The following is a 5,913-nucleotide window of genomic DNA, read 5'->3' as shown; positions in this document are numbered from 1 at the left end:
GGGGGAACCAGCAGCATAATTTGCAAATAAGTTTAGTGAAGTTTTGAAGCCTGAAAACACAAATGTGGCTTCTAAGCTACATAATACACGCCAGACTTTCTGTTGCTTCTTCTGGATTATGCATCAATTTCTCATCCAAAAAATGGCTAAATTCAACACATTTTCTTAATAAAGTTCTGCAAATACTAAGATGAAGTACAAGTCCCTGGAGCAAAGATGTGTTTCCCCATACAGAGATTAGGTACTAGTCAAAAACATTGGTGCAAAGGGACATCGTGCCAGTAAGTACATAGACAAGACTTCAAAAGGCTAACCAGATATTGCTGGTCATCAAAGCAGATTTTATTGGTAAACATCAAACTCTGCTTATGAACTAGCATTCATGAAATGAGGAAATATCTTCATTCTTCCAGTATGCTACATAGCAAAAGAGAAAAGAACCAGGTTGTGATACCACTCTACTGAAGTTTTTAACCACAACGGTGTAACAGTGACTCAGACTGATATTTTCTTTCAGTGTAATGCTTATGCTACCCAGAAAAAATGTTCCACAATACCTGTCTTTTTAAGAAAAGCTCTCCTGTGTTCCCAAGATACAGAAGAATTTTCAAAGCAGGACACCAGCATTTCAGTTCAATCTCCCACTTCAGCACATTAAAGTTTTGTGAAACAACAAGAATAGGACCCCAGTTACCTATAGAGATAAAAGATACAGCACGACTGGAAATGACTGTGTACCACTTTGGAATTTTCAAGAAAAGGCAACTGTGTTATATACAAACAACATACACATGTGCTAACAATGAAAGGAATTGTGTATCCTTTTTTATACAATTTATTCCAGGTACATTTCTTTAAATTATACATATTAAAAGCAATTTTTTTTGCTCTTACTGAAAACACTTTCACTAATGAACTGTTAAAAACACAGATTTATAAAATAAAAGACCTACAATATTCCCTACCTTCATTACATGCCAGGTGTGCAAAAAAAGCAACAACTTGCACTGTTTTTCCAAGCCCAGCTTCATCAGCCAGAATGCCATTGAGATTCATCTTATACAGCTTTGCCAACCACTCCACTCCAGTCTTCTGGTAATCTCTAAGAGTGCCACATAATAAGGATGGAGTATCACTTTTCACTGCAGTTGTGATTTCAGCACTGCCTTTGGGTAACAACGCCTCTGCAGCAGCAGCAATGTCTGCGAAATCTGCCATGTATTTCTTCACAGTAGACGTGAGAAGATCTGGAAGCACCATTTCCTTCTGAAGGCTCTTTCTCCTATTCAAAGAGTCTCTTATTTCTGCACAAAATAATAAAAATTGTGGTGCTGCCATATCTGGGATGAATAATCATTAACAGATTTGATGCCATTTACGGCTAAGCCAGGGTCCAAAGAACACAAAAATTCTACACTGTAAGGATAATGTAAAATCCAGTTTGTCAAACTTGACTCCATAAACAGGGGCCAATGCAGTGGGGGACACGTGCACACACAATAGTTTTAGTGAATTCAGTCTCATCCATGGCCCCCATAAAACTAAACCAAATACAAACAAGAGCTCAGCAACAAAAAGCCTTCACAGGGCATTCATCAAAGTTTTAGGAAGCTACAGGAAGTTAGCAAGCTCCAGAAAGGAAGTATTTATGAGTCAAAACTAAGATCAAAATACTAGCTCCTAAACGTTTATTTTGGTAAGCTTATACTAATGCTACCAGCATGCAAAAGAAAAGAAAAGAAAAGAAAAGAAAAGAAAAGAAAAGAAAAGAAAAGAAAAGAAAAGAAAAGAAAAAGTCATGCAAAAAAAAATTCCTAGGTTCTTATTACCTGTTTTTGAGATGTTCTGCGAGTTTAATACTTTCTTCCTCCTCTCTTCTAATTCTACTTGCAGTTTTAAATCTACCACCTAAAATGGAGAGAGAGTGGAGTGGGGGCAGAGGGGAAGAGCAGAAGGAAATGACAAACGTGAATGCATTTAGCTTCAAATACAGATATGCACTACTTAACATTCCCTCAGCGGTAAGACAGGCATCAGACACGGCTACAATGCAGAGCACTCAAAGAAAAGAACAGCGTGTACAAAACTGACCATGAATAGAAGTCACCCACATAATAAGCGAGAGCTACTCAATAACTCACATCAAAACTTAAATGTCTGCAGCGAGCCAACTGCACCAGCTAAGATTAGTGAAGCACTCTCCTTCCTGACATATAAGGCCTGAAATTATTCATGCAACCATAACAAAGCTATCTTTACCAACAGAAAATATTCACCACATGGGCTGAGCTCAGTTATAAGATTCTCTCTGTTATGGTCCAATAGGTTTTTAATCTGTACATCTTCAGATTTTTTTTTTTCTTTTTTTACATTTACCTGTTTAATGGTGGACCAGAAATGTTCAATTTCTCTAGCAGTAAAAGCAGCAATAGCCCTCAGTTGCTTCTCTTCTCTTTTCTTGCATGTTTCCTTATGAAGTATCATATCCTCGTGATGACAAGCTGCACTTAAAATCAGCTGAATAAAACCATAAAATTATTTTAAGTTTTCACTCTCTTCTATCTAACAAGCATATTTCTAAAGAATGAAAAAAATTGCAATCCCTTTAGGAGCACTGCCCAGCCTTTACAAATACAGTGGAGAGGCAAACCAAAATTCACACATCCTCAGTGATCACATCCTACCCATGAAAATGCTGCTTATTCTTGCCCCCTTTTCTGGTTGAAAATATCAAATTCACATTACTCTCTTGGCAGTTACCATCTTCCATCTTCTTTCTTGAACGTAATCAGTTGCCATCCACTGCATTTCTTCCAAAAGATAATCATGGTGTGATTTGTGCCGTGGGGCCTCTTGGAGTTTGGGCAGACGTTTCAGGGACCATAAACCTTCTTTCCTCAGTGCTGTTATTTGCTGCAGAATCTCATTTTCCTTCAAGTAAACATAATTAAACTTACGTTTCCTACTGCACAACACAAAAACAAGACAGAGACACAGTGAAAAATGTTACACAAATAACCAATAGCAACGATTATTCAGTCCTTGGAAACATTCTATGCTGTTTGAAGTTGCACTTTATTAAAAGATAATGAATAACACATCTTGTGCAGATTTATATAAAGTCTCTGAAGGACTTTCTGATGCAGTGGTATTCTGTAAAATCAGTAGAGAACGTTGGGATGCAGTGGTAGTGAGTCTTTAGAACTTTATTTTCTCCTCCTAAAATACAGTGCCTCTATATCTCATCAGAAGAGCAGGGATGATTCAGTGAGAGTTTTCACAGAATTGAAATGCCTCGCCAAATGGCAGATGGACAGAATTCTCTAAAAAGTTCATCTATAAATACATTTAGTTAATGGCATTTTTATTAACCCATGTAAGTGTCCTGCAACTGCTGGCAATTAAGCACAAGCAGCACAAATTCTCATTGCAATTTTCCCCCCCTTGTTCTAAATATGCTGCATAAAATGTTGAAATAATTGATTCTGTTTAATTAAATCTCCTTTTGGGATTTCATTAAGAGAACAAATTCTACTTTGCTAGACAATCTGCCTTATTCCTCTCATTCCTTTTCTTTCTTCAAGAAAAATCCTATGGCATGTCTATGCCACCAATTAAAACCAAAAGAGAGATACAGCTATCTACAGCACATTCTAAATTCAAATAAAGAGGAAGTTTTACTGTAAAGAAAGATTTATACCCAGCTGTGCTATACAACAGCTACCTGAAGCAAATTATTAGTGCTTGGTAAAGTCTTTTGCAAAACCTACTGAAATTATTTGCTCCTTTCTCCCCAGGTTGGAGCAATAAATTCTGTCATCCACAAAGCCAAACTCAAAGGACAACACTGCCAGGACAAAGCGAGAGGTTAGCACACTGTTCCCTCTCGCTGCACCGTGTAACTTCCTCACCTGCAACCTTCCATATGTTTGAAATTTATTTGAAGCATAAAATTATTCTGATTCAATGAAAATGAAAATCCAGCACAAGAATATTTAAACTGACAGTTGGGTAGCCATCGCAAATGACGTAAATAAAACAGGTATCTTTTTCACAGAAGTAAAATTCCCAGAGAAAGTAGTGGTGAAGTGCCAAAAATTAATCTTGTCTAGACTTTCTTAACTAGACAGATGTTACCTCCCTGTTTCTGAGGATACTGTCTTCCCAGTATTCAGACAGACCATTTAATGGCGCAGAATAGATGACAACAGCAATTACAATACACAAAAAACAGCCATTCAAAGCCGCATACAACAGAACATGCAAATCTGATACCTGTTGCTGTACAGGAAATGGAGTTGGGACCAAAAGCACATGCTTCTTATCACAGCCTGCTGGTTGCACCTGCTGAAGAAAAGCTGGGTTCCTGCTGTGTGGAGCAGGTAAGGAACTACGCAAACTTGACAAGTTTGGTCCATTTTGCTGTTGGCTTTGCTCCTGGCTGATCTGCTGAGCCACTTGAGGAATAGGAAGCATTCCACCTGCAGAGAAGCTTTTAAAAATTGCAATTTCAGTAATTAAAATAGTGGAATATCAAAAAGAACCAAAGAAGGTGGCAATACAGACCATTACACACAGCTGGTCGAGTCAACTTTCTACCATACCACAATACAACTGCGTACCTAAAAGCTATGAAGATGCAAATCAATCAGCATGCTAGTCTGGAATGTACTTATCCGCTCTCTAACCTGACAACATGAAGATCTTCTTTAACAACATCCTACCGAGAGGTGATAGCTAGGCAACCAATCTCTATCAGGGTATCAAATGACCTAAATGAAAAATTTCATGCAACAACATCAATTAAAGAAAACAAGAAATTAGGCACAGAGGGTACAAATGTAAGCCCAATGCATGGAAAATGAGATGTGTGGCAGTCACTAAGGTTTCTAAGATTTTCTCTAGAGGGTTTTTAAGTCATATAATAATTGGCATTAGATATAATGTTACCATTACAGAAAATCTCATTAAAGCAATTATCTTTAATTACAAAGCCTAAAACTTACATTTGATCATAAATACTTTATCATAAGTCATTAATATATGTACTAGATGTACCAGCACCACTTTAAAGGTCGTGACTTTTTTTTTTAAACTGTTACCAAAACTAATTATATGAGTCTCTATGTCAAGTACTATTTTGGAACTAAAATAAAGGTAACCTGATAAAGTATCTCATTATAAAAAAAAGCGGTGCATTGGTCTACCACTTCCAAAGCTCTATCCACATTTACCTTTAATTTTGCTTTTAAATTCCCTTTATTTTGCTACGAAATTATTTTCGTGGTCACAGAATTGCTTCCTGCCCAACTTTTATAAAGAGACTTCATCTCAATGGTCATTGACCTTTTAACTCAATTTAACCACCTGAATTCTTTATCTTTCCAGTAGATTTATCCAGCTACTTTATTTCTAGCAGTCAGAGAGGATTGCTGCAGCACATACTGAGACTGGACCGGGTAGGTTTGTACTTTTGAGGACAACACGGGATAGTGGACAGGAGCTTCAGGCTTTCCCCAGCACACGGGCTCACGATGGCCAACACCGCGGTCAGCGTGGAGTCAGAGGGGCTGGTGCCTCGTACACGGCCACACGCTGGAGACGATGGAAGCTGTAACGACAGGGTGATGCCTGGCGTCACTCGTGCAATTCCCAGCGCTCTCATTTCAGAAAGCGCTGCCGTTCGAGGGGCAGGATGACTTCTCCTGTGAGAACATTACAGCCGCGTATGCCCTCAATACAAACCCAAGCGGGGTTTAAACGCTGCCTTGAAAATGCGGTAGCGCCTGCAGCACTGCTGGCCAGGCTGGGAAGAAGCCTTAGCGCAAAAAATAGTTACCTGAGCGTCCAAGGGCAATCAATGCATCCCCAAACCTGCGAGCGGAGCGGGCGGCGCCACCCGCAGCGTCCCTG

Source organism: Egretta garzetta, unplaced genomic scaffold (genome assembly GCF_000687185.1).
Source record: "Egretta garzetta isolate BGI_Z169 unplaced genomic scaffold, ASM68718v1 scaffold25, whole genome shotgun sequence".
Classification (NCBI taxonomy): Eukaryota; Metazoa; Chordata; class Aves; order Pelecaniformes; family Ardeidae; genus Egretta; species Egretta garzetta.
The sequence above is the reverse complement of the archived record's forward strand: the minus strand, read 5'-3'. Positions refer to the sequence as shown.